Source organism: Acomys minous (assembly GCF_964271855.1).
Source record: "Acomys minous genome assembly, chromosome: 19".
Lineage (NCBI taxonomy): Eukaryota > Metazoa > Chordata > Mammalia > Rodentia > Muridae > Acomys > Acomys minous.
The window spans coordinates 57901281-57914781 of NC_140499.1; the positions used below are offsets into that span (position 1 = coordinate 57901281).

The following is a 13501-nucleotide window of genomic DNA, read 5'->3' on the forward strand; positions in this document are numbered from 1 at the left end:
GTAGTTCTGGTTGGAAGAGGCTGTCCTGGTTGCTGAGAGGTGGCTCCATCTGTCTGGAGGCATAAACCATGCTTGCCTCCAGCCACACTGGGCACTCAGCTCAGTGTGAACTGTCCTGCTCTGACTGAGTCAAAGTGTGTTTCAGTAAGTCTAAACTTTACCCAGAAACTAAGTAAACATGGGATGCAAAGTAGAAAAGAGAGTACTTACTGATTTCCTTAGTGGGTTGCAACAGTGCGGGTTTGGGGTTAGAGTGCCAGCTGGCTCACTGGTTAAGAGTCCTTGCAAAAGATTAGAGTTCCGCTCCCAGCATCCATCTGTAACTCCAGGCTTGTGGAATCTGACATCCTTGCACAAGCGTGAGCATTATGTACACATAAAATAAAAAGTTGAATTCAGACTGGATATGCTCAATACTTTACCTAATGTTTAACCCTTACTATAACCCAGCAAGCAAGTTATTATTGCCCAAATCTTACGGCTATGGGAACTGAGGCCTAAGTAGATTCTCAACCTTGCCCTGTGGCTCAGCCAGGGCAGCCCAGATAGATGAAGGACACATGTGGTCCTTCAGTGAAGAATCAAGTAGGAGAAGGGAGAAGATTAAGATGGCAAAGCCTTTGCAGATGACACCACACCCATCTGCCGAAGTTTTTTTGCCCGACCCACTCAGGAAATACAGCCTCAGCAATAACAAACACTTGATTCTTTGAATTGTTCTCACTAGCCCAAAAGGCATGTCCCATGAAAGTCTTCACTTACTAGGAGATTGAAATAGATGTGAGGACATCCTACTGAGACTCTAGGTAAGAGAAATATAGGAGATGGGGAAATAGAAGGACCCAGAGGGTCCTAGAAACCTACAAGAAGAGCATCTTTACAGGTGGATTGGGGCCCTAACTATTGCACTAACCAAGGACAATACAAGTAGTAAACATCGAACCCCTACTCTGATCTACCCAATGGACAGGACATTCTCCACAGTTATGTGGAGAGTGGGGACTGACTCTGACATGAACTCTGGTGCCCCATATTTGACCACCTCCCCTTGATGGGGAGGCCTGATGGCACTCAGAGAAAGAATAAGCAGGCTACCAAGATGAGACTTGATAGCCTATGACCATATAGTGGGGGAGGAGGTCCCCTTGGTCATAGACCTAGGGGAGGAGAATAGGGTGAAAGCGGGAGAGAAGGAGGAATGGGAGGATATAAGTGATAGGATAACAATTGAGCTGTAATCTGAACAAATTAATATAATTAAAAAATTTTTAAAAATCCACAAGCACAATGCCAAAAGAGTAAAAAAACAAAACAAAACACTTGAATTGTTCTTCCATTCTGCGTTCTCTCCCAGTGGTTCAGGCTTCCAGACCTTGCTCCAGTTAATGATGGAGACTAAACTGTGTGGGAAAATCAAAATGACATGGATCCGTAAAACTCATCTTGGCCAACGGTCTCCTCCTCAGATTCCATGAGGAATGGTGATGGAGTAGGATCTAGCAAGGGGCAACATTTGAAAGGCTGCAGCTTTGCCTCCATCCCTGCCCTGGGGCGGAGACAGCAGCATACAGAAGGGATGTCTGGAGGAAGCAGGATGGGATCTGAGAGGAGACGGAACCCAAGAGTCTAAACCACATCTCCGCAGATGAGCTACTATTGTGATGTTAGTCTTCACTGTGCAGCACTCCATGGACAGTGATGGAAAACTGCATCCTCCACTAAGAAGCACCATCTGATGCATTGATTGTGCCCACAGGGTCTACATCAAACTGCTAAATAGAGCTGAGTTCCAAATCACAGTGAGGGACTGTAGCAGATAGCTGTGCCATCCCCTCCGGAAAGCCTCCCTACCCCTATCAGCCCACCTGTGACTAAGATGAACAGTAAGTGACCCAGGCCATCTCAGCTTCATCTTGCTCTGACACCATCTGTCTCAAGGCAAAAGCTAAGGTCTTATGAGAGTTCCCATTGGGCCTTTCTGAAAGGCAGCAGTAGACACGGCTTTTTATGGCACGGAGGACTGAGATCAAGGCCCAACCTGCGAGTCAGGTGAGTATGCTATTTGATGATCCTGCAGAAACAACCAACCAATAGAGACGGAGGCTTGAAATCTATGTTCCAAGCTCCCATTCTGCCTACAGATGATGTTGAGATGAAGCTGCACACATTTCTGGAAGTCTTGACAGAATCAAGCCTGCTAATCCATACTGCACTCTCAGGAACATTCTCACATACTAGGTCGTCCTACCTCTCTGGCTCCATCTAGATTTTGGTTCCCGCTTCCTGAGATCACTTCCAAAATAAATAACTGACTCCCAGGCCTCTCAGACTCTGCTCTTGAAAGAGCCCCAGCTAAGAGCTAGAATTAATAGGTTTTATTTACAAATAGGCCATTCTCCACAGCCAAGCAGGTTACTTCAATAAAACAGCAGTCCCTACTTCACCAGTGGGAAGTCAGGACACAAGACATGTGAAGAGCCTTGTGGAGTCCTATTTCACCTCCACCCTGCAAGTCTCGTGTGTCTGTGTAGGAGATTGCATAATTCCACCCCTCTAGAGGAATCACAACCTCGTCAGGTCAGTGTCTTGCCACCAATACTGATAAAATGTGTTATGCAGGGCATGACAGAAAAAGAAGGTTGCCACAATCACAGCTTTTTAAAGACATATGTTTTTTTTTTTTAGATGCAATTCAATACCTCGCTGTGTCGCCCTGGTATTTTTGGTTGTGGTTTAATTTAACTCCAGCCTTCCCGTCCCCATGCATGGCTCATTTGAACTAAATAGAGAGAAAGCCTGAAATTGTCTTCCCAGCACCAGCTTTGAACTGGGATAGTCTTTATCGCGGCTCCTGGCCCCGCTGCTCTCTGGGTGAATGAAGAGACAAACATGTAGAATTACATCTCCATTCCGACAGCGTAAAACTCATGACCTGTTTTTCTACCTTGTCCTCTAAGGAATAACAAAAAAAATCCTCTTTCCAAGCAACTTTCAACTGAGAGTTTGCCAGCTACGTGTAACTTAGAATTTGAATGTAATTCCTTTAGCAATACTCTGGAAACCTGCAAAAAAAAAAAAAAAATGTGTAACTGCCTGAGAGAGTTCCAATTTGCTGAGAATACCATCTTTCCCCAGAATAAAATATTCCAAACAATACACCTAAATAAGGCCTTTTGGTGGGAATTGAAACCGGCTTCAAGGGAGCCAGATGCTCCTAAACCTATTCATTGACACGAAGGTAACTTGACGCATGCGCACTGGCTGCCGAAGACTGCATTAATTGCTCACAGCTCTCCTTCTCACCAAATCTGTAGTTACTGCATTCTCTTCAGTCCACACTCAAGCTGATCATAGTTGATGAGCTAATGGAAAAAAAGCAAGCAAGGGGAGTGGAGAGATAGCTTGGTCACTAGGAGGCACCCCAGGCCCGTTTCGGATTTTTGTTGTTGTTTGGTTGTTTGCTTGGTTTGCATTTTTTTTGTTTTGTTTTGTTTGTTGTTGTTTGGTTGTTTGCTTGCTTGATTTACGTATTTTGTTTTGTTTGTTGTTGTTGTTTTGGTTTGGTTTTGGTTTTTGGAGACAGGGTTCCTCTGGGTAGCCTTGGCTGTCCTGGAACTGACTGTGTAGACCAGGCTGCCCTCGAATTCACAGAGATCCACCCGCCTAAGCCCCCCGAGTGCTGGGATTAAAGGCGCGCGTATGCCACAACCTCTGGCACTGCAGTTCTAACACATGGGGCCACATTTAAGATGCAAACTAAAGCACAATTATTTTCTGTTTCTCAAGTTAACAAAATAATAATTTTTTTCCCCTGGATACATGGCCTTTGAGCTAAAGGCTCTATTTTCCAGCCTCGTTCACAGCTAGGTATGGCCCAGGTACACTTCGGGTTGGGCAGGGGATAGTTCAGGGAGTTCCATTTGAAGAGAGGAGGCAAATCTTTCTTTCTTCCACCTGTTGCAGAGAAGCTGGCTGTTAAGGGCAGAGACCCAGCAGCCACCTGGAGGATGAGAGGCAACATACGAGGCTCCCTGCTTCAGAACCCTAGAGGGAGCTTCAGCCCTCACTAACCACTGAGAAGCCCCACCAGACAGTCAATCTCAGGCATTTTATTTTACTTTTTAAAAATTCTGCTTCATTTAAGTTACTACCTGCCGTCAAGTTTCTGTCATGCTTAACTTAGCTGATTAACTTGAAATATGTAAGCACACAGCACACACATTAAAGGGCGTATATAATAGTGAAACGTATGACCAGTAATGAATAACAACCGTTCAGTGAAAAGAACACCAGAGCAAACAATTGTAGGTTTAAATTTTGATGTTTGGCAGAAATAAAAATACATTTTGTTTTTTTGGTTTTTTTTTTAATGTGTGGGTTGTAGATTGTGTTTACTAGCCACATCATTTCTGAGAAGTTGCAGTGTTTTCATTGAGTGAATTAATGAATGGTTAAACCCCTATTTTAAGTTGAGATGCTGGTTTCTGCTTTCGAACCCTTGACAGAGCCATAAATTCCCCACCTGCATTGGCCATTTCAAGGGAACCATCCCATCTGCAGTTTAGCCTGCTTTGTCTTGTTTCATCAAAGCATCAGTGCCATTGAAATGTCACTGCTGTAATCCCATCCTCTTGGTTGTAAAACACCAATGCCATGCTAATTTGCATGTTAGCTGGCATAAATTTAAATATTAATTTCTGTACACATTGCCTCTAAATCCAGAAAATAAATATAGCCTGCTGCTGTTTTACAATATAGATAACCAGTATTTAGGGCCCAGAAGTGTCTAAACATTTTAAACCACCTACATTTAACTAGGCTCAGATTAAATGCATACATACATGTATCTTAGAAATCCATTCACACAATGGTCAAAATCTAGGTTATAAACCTCACGATGAATATATTCATCTCATTTATTCTCATGTGTCCAGTTATAAATGCTTCCCTTTTAGGAGAACAGACTATCTAATTTCAAGGCTGTGTTGTCTGGACCATCCTTTTAGCTACCAAGAGCAGAAAATCCACCTATGACTGCTTTAAGCTAAGCTGTGGGCTCACTCAAGCTGAAGTCCAAGGGTGGCCTGACTTCTGGGGCAATGATTTCTCTGTCTCTGTTTTTCAGTTCTAAGTCCTCCGGCTTTGCTCTCACACGGGTCTTCTCTACATGTGCTAGGAAGGTATGCCTGGCTTTGCTCTCACACGGGTCTAGGAAGGTACGGCTGGTTTTACTCTCACACGGGTCCTTACACAGGCCCCACACCTGCTAGGAGGACAAGCCTACCAGTCCCATGTTTGTGCTCTTCTTGTTTCTAATGATCTCAGAAGAATCAATCAACCCTTGGTGGTGGCAGGGGCCAGGGTAGGATGGGGGGGTGAGGGGGGGTGAAAGAGGGGAGCCCCTATCCAATTTCAATCAGGTGCTCACCTTTTTGGATGTCAGCTCTGCCAGAAGCAAATGCAGTCAGAAAGGACAGCCTCCAGAAAAGAAAAAAACGTGGGAGTAGTTTAAAAAAAAGGGGGGGGGGGCAAGGGGGAGGGGTACACTGAGGGAGGGAAGCGTCCCATTCCTAGGCTTTTGCTGAAATGAGGATGAGATCCAGAGTCCCAGTGGGCTAGCAAAGCCGGTCCTTTCTCTAAATAAAGACCTGGGCTGCTACCAGCAGGGAATTCCTGGGATGTGCAAGAGCGACTTAATCTTTCATGTGCAAACAAATCACTGGAATTAAACATGAGTATACATTTGGATCCGATAGGTTTAGGATATGGCTCGGGATTAGGAAGTACTGTAAATTCATATGGCTCACTGAATAGCCAAGGTAGAGAGAGCCTTGATCACTGCTCAGTAAGACCTCAGTTACCTGGCCACACCTTTACCGGAACTACCTCACCATCTGCTGGAGGGGCACACCACGCTGAGCAATTGGGTCTAGCGCTGTTGGGCCAGCTTTCAGTTTGCATTCTCTTGAATTTTGGAGAGTTCAGGAAAACAGCGCTATAGATAGCACCTCTTTCTGGACATGCAAAATGGCTTGTTTGCATAATGTGCCGCATATTCTTGCCTCCGGCTCGGCACCTGGGTGTTCTTGCTCAATTAGCACGCAGGTGTAGAGAAGATGTAGCAGGCCTTCGCTGGGATGCTCTCCAGACGTGATCCTCATCACTGCATCCCAGAAGAACAAGAACTGTGCCTGGGCTCCCGGACAGGGCTGTGAGAACGGAGCCAAGCAGGGTCGGGCACTGTCTGGCCGAACATTACCCTTCTCTGCCTCCGCCCTGCCTTTTCCCACACATGGCCTGATTCCTTCCTCCCACCCACCAGCTTAGACTACACATAACTTTTTGCTTTTTGTCTCCACAAAGAGAAAAGAGGTAAAGGAACCCTAGGAAAGACCGAGGAAAATCATATCTTAGTCCTTTCCCCAACATCGTTAATGGATGGAACCAGGTGAGAAGGAGGTAAGGAACGTAGAAGTAGAGGAAGAGACCACCTAGCCCAACTTGAGAAACCCCGGGAGTTGCTGGTTTGGTTGGATATAGACGATTGGGTGTAAATTTCACCTGGAGAAGCCACCGCATTCACTCATCTGTAGATGGAGGGGCTCTGTAGAACTCAGGGCTCACCAGGCCAGCCCCCGCCCTCCCTTCCTCTCCTCTCTCAGCCACAACAGAGTGAGACAGGGAAGAGGAGCTGGGGTGGGAAGTCGTAGCAAAACAAGAGGAGTCCCTTGCCATAGCCCACGCCAGCCCCCAAGTTCAGGGCTGTGTTTGTCACTCTCTCGCAAATATCTCTCTCAGAGTCCTGGCTCAGTATACACTGCGCAGGAAGTCCCTTCAGGTGTGTGATCATAGGCACTTTCAGGAGGCACCGGGTTCAGTTTCTTACATAGAAAATAAGCCATTCTTGGGGAATCAAAATTTCCTATCACATATTGTGTAAATCTGATGGGAAATTTGGTCTGGGGAAATTTCCTCATCTGAAGATATGTAAATTTACTACTTGATTATAATGCCAACCCATGATCCACTGCTGCTACCCTGCCTCTTGTAAGATGAGAGGCTATAAACACTGCTATATTAAAAATGTACCCACCAAAGTAAAATTAGCACTCAGCAAATGCTTATTTTTCTAGAATTTTATTTCTCAGATGGATTGGTATAATTTTTAGTGGAACATAGTCCCAGCCTATAATAAATATATAAGCCCATCAAAATCTGATAGAAAAACCACTCCAGAAAATACGCTGGGAAGTAGGGACCAATTCTACACTAGCCTCCGGGGGGTGAGTCTCGTGATCTAATAGAATATTTCCAATTCTAATTTCTCTGATTCTGTGAAATCAATTTTTCTATAAACTGTAACCAGTACATGAACACATTACAAAAACTAATCGTATTGACATAATAGGCGTGTCATGTTACGAAGTGATGGACATCCTGTTGTTCTTTTATTGAAACTAATAGACTAGCATTAAGAGGATTGAGCATGATAACAGTTTATGGCCTTGACTTTTTTTCCCCCTTTTTCCTAGCCTTTTAAATTTCATGGTGTGGCATATTGGCTCTCCATCTCCTTTTATGGGTATTTGAGTTCGACCCTGTTAGAAATGACAAAGAAATGGCTGAAAAGAAGCATTAGCCCACTATCTTACCCTCAGCAGAGCAGTCAAGAAATAGCCATGCCATGGCACCTTCATCTGCGAGGTTCATATGTCAGTGGCAGCTGCTGGGAAGGCTCAATGAGAGAGAAGAGCTATGAGTAAAAGGTTCTGCTTTGTAATGCTGACAAATTAGCTGGTCGTAGCTTTCTGTCTCAACAATACTTGTACCAAGGAGAGCCAGATGAAATTGAAGTTGGTCGTATCAACCCAGGATGACCTTGAATGAAATAGATCTCCCTGTTTACCGGGCATAAAGATTACAGCGCAGTCATCAATTAGGAAGCCAACAGTATCCTAGGTTTTCCTTACTAATTTGAATTTCACAGGGCATTGGAGCTAAAGCTTTATTGGTAATTGTTGGTATTATTTTTACGTCATGGGATTTGGATGTCTCTTCCAAAACAGATGGGCTTTCTTCTTAGATGTTTGTCACAATGGTAGCTGATAATTAATTGTGTGATTGTATATTTAATGTTGGGCCCCTCTACCAGGCTATTAAGTAGTGTGAAACCAAGAACCAGATTCATCCCTCTGACTCTCGTAGCTCTCGCTGCTAATCGGGGGCTTGGTAAATAGAGAAACTAGTTTGTTCAATAACTGTTGCTACATGCTCTTTCTAGCATAATTACTCAAATACGCTGCCGCTCCATCCTTAAGGTGGGTGAATGAAAGGATGAGTCAGCACTTGGCTATGCATAGGAAATGGCGGTGACCTTGGAGTGAGAAGAAACTGCTTCAAGTCCTAGCTTTGCCCTCTGCCAGTTATATGACTTGGACACATGACAGTAGCTTTCTAAGGTTGATAAGCAAAAATACATACCAACTATGACGCCTGTCACACAACTGATAAGTATTTCTTTTCTTCACCAACACAACTTCCTGCAGGGTTGGAAATGTTTGAGAGTTTGGGCTGTCCCGTGTGGTAGCCTGCAGTCACACACTGATACTGAGTGACTGGAAAAGAGCAAGTGGGGAATTGACTTTTTAAATTTATACAATTGTAAAACACAAATTTAAGAGCATGCTAATAAAGCTGAACATAGTGGTACACATCTTTAGGGAGGCAGAGGCAGGCAGATTGCCATGGATTGGAGACCTGCCTCAGCCTCATTTATATAGCAAGTTCTAGGACAGCCAAGCTACTTGGAAAGAGCCTGCATCAAAGAAGGAGGAGGAGAAAGAGATTTGCTAGTGGCTACCATTTTGGTCTAAGGAGCATCTTCAGTTGGAATATCAAGTAAACAGCAAGTTTTAAGAGAGTTCTCCAAAGCTGCTGTCAAAACTCAGCATCTAGTTTAATTACTGAATTCCAGAGCCTTCTATGAACATGCAGAGGGTGTGGTATGTTGGTTCTTCATCTCCTTTTGTGGGTATTTGAGTTCGACCCCATTAGGAATGATGAAGAAATGGCTGAAGAGGATCAACTTTCTCACCATCCATAGTGCAGTCAAGACATATATATGCTGTGGCATCTTCACCTGTGTAGTTTGTGTGTCAGTAGGCACCATTTTGTCACCATTTTGATGTCTATTTTTTTTTAATGCAGGATAATCCTCAAGATCGAACACATATGATGTAGCATTCCTTTTCCTCCTCCTCCCTCTTCCCAAACAGGGTCTCAATGTATGCCTCAGGCTGCCCAAATTCGCTATCCTCCTGCCTCAGCTCCCCATTTGCTAGCATTACAGTTGTGCACTGCCACGCCTGGCTGGCTTTGTCTTCTCTCCACACGTGAGAGAGAGGGCTTCCCAGAGATCCTCCACCACCACACTAAAACAACAACAGCCATTTTAAAGCTATGTGGCTCCCATCAAAATTGTGAAGACACCAATTTTGTTTTCTTATGAAATAAATAACTCAAGTTACTTGGACTTCATCCTAGCTGATGAACGGTATTTTAGGAAGTTTTGAATGTCAACCTGTTTTAATTTTGGATTTCAATTTAAATTTTGGATTTCAATTTTGAAAAAGAGAGAAATGGGTTTTATTCAATTAAGATTATAGGCTGTTCCATTACTCTTTGAGCAACCATTAATTGTTTACCCAAGGGGGAAGAAAATCGAGGTGACACATTTTCATTGGATTCTAAAAACATTAAATGGAAGAATTATTTTTGTCACTTTACCCGGCAAGGTGATATTATTAAGAACTAAGACCCCTTTTCTCTGTAGCTACTCTTACAGTAGAGTCATAAGCAATTCATTTTATATTCATTCATTCATTCATTCATTCACCTTACACATGATAGCAGATAGCATCATGAGCTGATGATTCTTTTTTCTTCTTTTTTTTCTCCTTTATTAATTTATTCTTGTGAGCTGATGATTCTTAAGGCATTTTGTGTACACACTAACACCAGAACTCGCAATTAGAAAAAAAGAATGCGATGGGTCTTTGTTGCCAAACATCCATTTGAAACTTCGAAACGCTGAAAAAAGACCAACTGTGTGCGCTAATGTATCTGAATCAGAAGGAAAGCTCAGCTTCTCAGCAGACAAAGCAAGTCCTTTTCCCTCACAATGGTGTTAGATGAGCCCAGGGTTTCCTAGTTCTGGAGGCTTACTGAGTATGGCTAAAGACCAGTCACGTTAGAAAATCTGTCACTCATCCTTCCGGGTCACCTTTCATTGTGGGGTGTGTGTGTGTGTGTGTGTGTGTGTGTTGTATGTGCATGTATCTGTGTGGATGTACATACCCATGTGGGCATGCGGAGGTCATAGGAGGACATCAGGTGACTTCCGGTCCCTCTTCATCTCTCCTTGAATGTGACCTCCTCATTGGCTGGCCAAGGGGGTTCACAGGCTCCACCCATCTCTGCTCTCCTAATGCTGGGGCACAGCCACGCCAGGCGTGCTCAGCTCAGCTTTTCCATGATTGGCCTTGTTCTCTGCGCATGCCCAGACTGGCCTTGGAGAATTCATTTCAAGTCACTGACACTCCAACTAGAAAAAAACCAAGCTTTAATCTAGAGCAAACTCGAAGCAGAACTGGGGTTCTGGTGAGCAAACCCAGCCTCTTAACAGTCTCCTCAGAAGCCAGTGGCACTGGTTGCCATGTTCTTGCTGGTGAAAGCCAGGAAACGCTCCCGTGTAGCTCACCAATAGTTAATTATGGACTCCACTGGAGAGTGGTTCATGAGATTATATGCAGTTAGGACATGACTAGCTCTCTGTTCATCAATTCCATTTTTTTTTCTTAAATCAGAACTGTTCCTGCAAAAATGGTATAAATTTCCTGGGAGCAGCATTCAGCTCCACTTTATTATGCAGCACAGCTCTCAGAGACAGGAGAAGGTACCAAGGCTAACCTCAATTTAATTTTAGGAGGAGAAGTTAACACTCCAGCTTGCTACAAGCTGCATTCCACATCTGATGCTATCCGCCATCTAACTGAGGCAGGCTGGAAATGCCTGCGTGCACTGTGGCACCAAAGAATAACCATGAATCTGGAATAAAGGTGCTGAGCCTTAGAGTCTCCCCGGCACTGTGGAGTCTGGGCCTGCAACAAAGGCAGCTGGATTCCAGAGCACGGTGTGCGTGTGGTTATATCAGTGCTTGTGCACCCTCAGAGTCTACTGCTAAGAGCATCACTCTCAATGCTGCCAGCATCTCTCAATTCCCAGAACCAAGCCACTGGCCTTCCAGGAGAGAACTCTGTGCTGAGAGAAGTCCCTCTCTATTAGAGGAAATAAATAAGTTGATGCCTTTTTAATCTGAGCAGATGCACGGGGTTTCCTATGGGGATTCTTACAAGGATGTTTGTACTTGAATGTTTTTTCTGCCAGAGAGAATAAAGAGCTTGGCGTCCTCCCGGATCAAAACCTCGAGCTTTTCATTAACTTGTGATAAATATATATGTCTCAAATCCACACCTACCTACAGAGGTGGAAATTACTCTCTTAGCTTATTGGGCTAGGCAGGGCCTGTGAGAGTCATCGGTCCTTAACAGAGGCTCAACAACTCCATAATTGAAGAAATTCTTCCAGGACCATGGATATTAGCCAGACCTCCTATTACTGAGGATCCACACTAGGAAAATGAAGCACACAGGCAAATCAGATAGTCTCTTGGGAATTATTTTCTGAGTGTTGCCTGGAGAGAACACCCCAGCCCCACCCCCACCACCTTCCCAACATCCGTTACATCTGGGAGAAAAACTAGAAGCCTCAAAGAGAATCGTGCAGTGTTTCGTTTGTTTCTAGAACAAAGCGGTGGCAAGTAAAAGCTCAGATAAACTAAGTGGGTCCTGCCACGCATCATGGCATTGCCTTTTAGTCTGTTGGTCAGCCCACTCTGCTTCCGTTGCTGCTTTTGGAGGTTTCTGAAATCTTCCGATGTGAACAAGGCTTTCTCTAAGGAAGAGATGAAATATGTGTACATTTCTGTACTAGATGCAAAACGTGTACATTTCTGTAACTGGGCATTTGTATGGAAGTGTGCGCATGCTCCCATGTGGGACCTGAGTGCCTTGCAATCCCGTTAGGAAAAGCCAGCACTAAGGTGGGTGCCCCTTGAATTGCAGCTGCTAATGTGTTCTTCCAAGATTGGGAGGACGTGTTGCAAAACACGCTGCTTATCTAGAAAAATGAATGGTCCAGCAAGGAAAAAAAGATGTAAAAGAAGGGAGAGTTTGTTATACTGGGTTTTTAAGACTTATTATAAAGTGACAATAAAAAATAAATAAATAAATAAAAAGAAAAAAATTAAGTGGCAACAAATAAAGCAGCCTGCTGCCTGTGCAAGGCGTGACCAATGGAGCAGAATAAAAGCAGAGACTAAAAATATATGGATTTTTTTTTTGCTGAGGTGAGAGAAGCACTCATGTGCGTGTGCATGTGTGTGTCTGTGTGTGTGTATAATTCATATGTACATGTATGATATATTATAATAATGTGAGCATTCTTCATAGAGTAAGAATAGGAACCTTCAAATCTGGATTTGAATTCTGTATCTATCACTTCCTGGCTATGCAGGATACTTCTAAGCACTGTAATATTCTCACTGCATATTGATTGACAAAAACCTAATAGGGATTAAGACGTGTTATCTTTAAGAAATGAGAATTTGCAAATTAATGACATCTTACACTTAGCAACCAAGGCTTTGAGTTACACGCCTCAGAGGTATACTTTAGCATGCCGGAGCAGAAGAGGGATTCGTGAAGGCACTCGGTAACTTCCAGGGTTTCTGAGAAGGGAACAGAACCAAACTTGGGGAAGGGAAGGAGAAGAAAGAGACACAGAAACCCACACCGCTAAAGAGCATTTGAGGATGAGGACTCCCCTGTATCCTGAACTAAGGATACCACAAGGAGCATGCCACATTTGCTCCAGGCACTGTCACTATCACTTGGCATGGCCTTTCAAGTAGGCAAAGTCTGTGGGGTGATTCAACGGATCGGTCGCCTCTAAGTGCCCAGGAGGCGGTGAAAACAAACTGCTGGCATTTCGAGTGTTACAGTGAAAATCTCCTCTACTCAGTCAGATTCATTAGATGGAGAACTGACCAAATAAAAGAAAGAATTTCTGATTCTGGGTCACCTAAGGAATGTGAAAGTCCATTACATAATAAATCAAAGTATCTGGCATGTGACAGACACACAGGAAATAGTGATCATGAATATTTTCACGAATTCATGGGAGAAAGGAATAATCCATTATTCAGCAAATGGTGCAGAGACCATTTGTTATTTAGGAGAAAAAATATTCCACAATTCACCAAAGCTAGTCTCAGCTGGATGGAGGGTTTTGATTAGGCCTGGTAGAGCAGGCCTGTCATCCTGGGTGCATAGAAGCTTCTAGCAGGAACGCAGGAAGCTGAAGACCTGTCGAGTCTGTACAA

At 43.9% G+C, this 13501-nt stretch overlaps 1 long non-coding RNA gene across 1 annotated transcript in view; it reads right to left on the reverse strand.

Annotated features, from left to right (window-relative positions):
• Positions 1 to 5552: 5552 nt before the first annotated feature.
• LOC311589864 overlaps positions 5553 to 13501 on the reverse strand; it is an 81364-nt gene continuing 73415 nt past the window's right edge. Inside the window, exons 4-6 of the long non-coding RNA XR_014776664.1 lie at positions 8482 to 8615; positions 7653 to 7735; positions 5553 to 6209 (exon numbers count right to left, since the gene is read on the reverse strand). This is a non-coding gene — a long non-coding RNA (uncharacterized lncRNA). The remainder of the gene's footprint in view (positions 6210 to 7652; positions 7736 to 8481; positions 8616 to 13501) is intronic.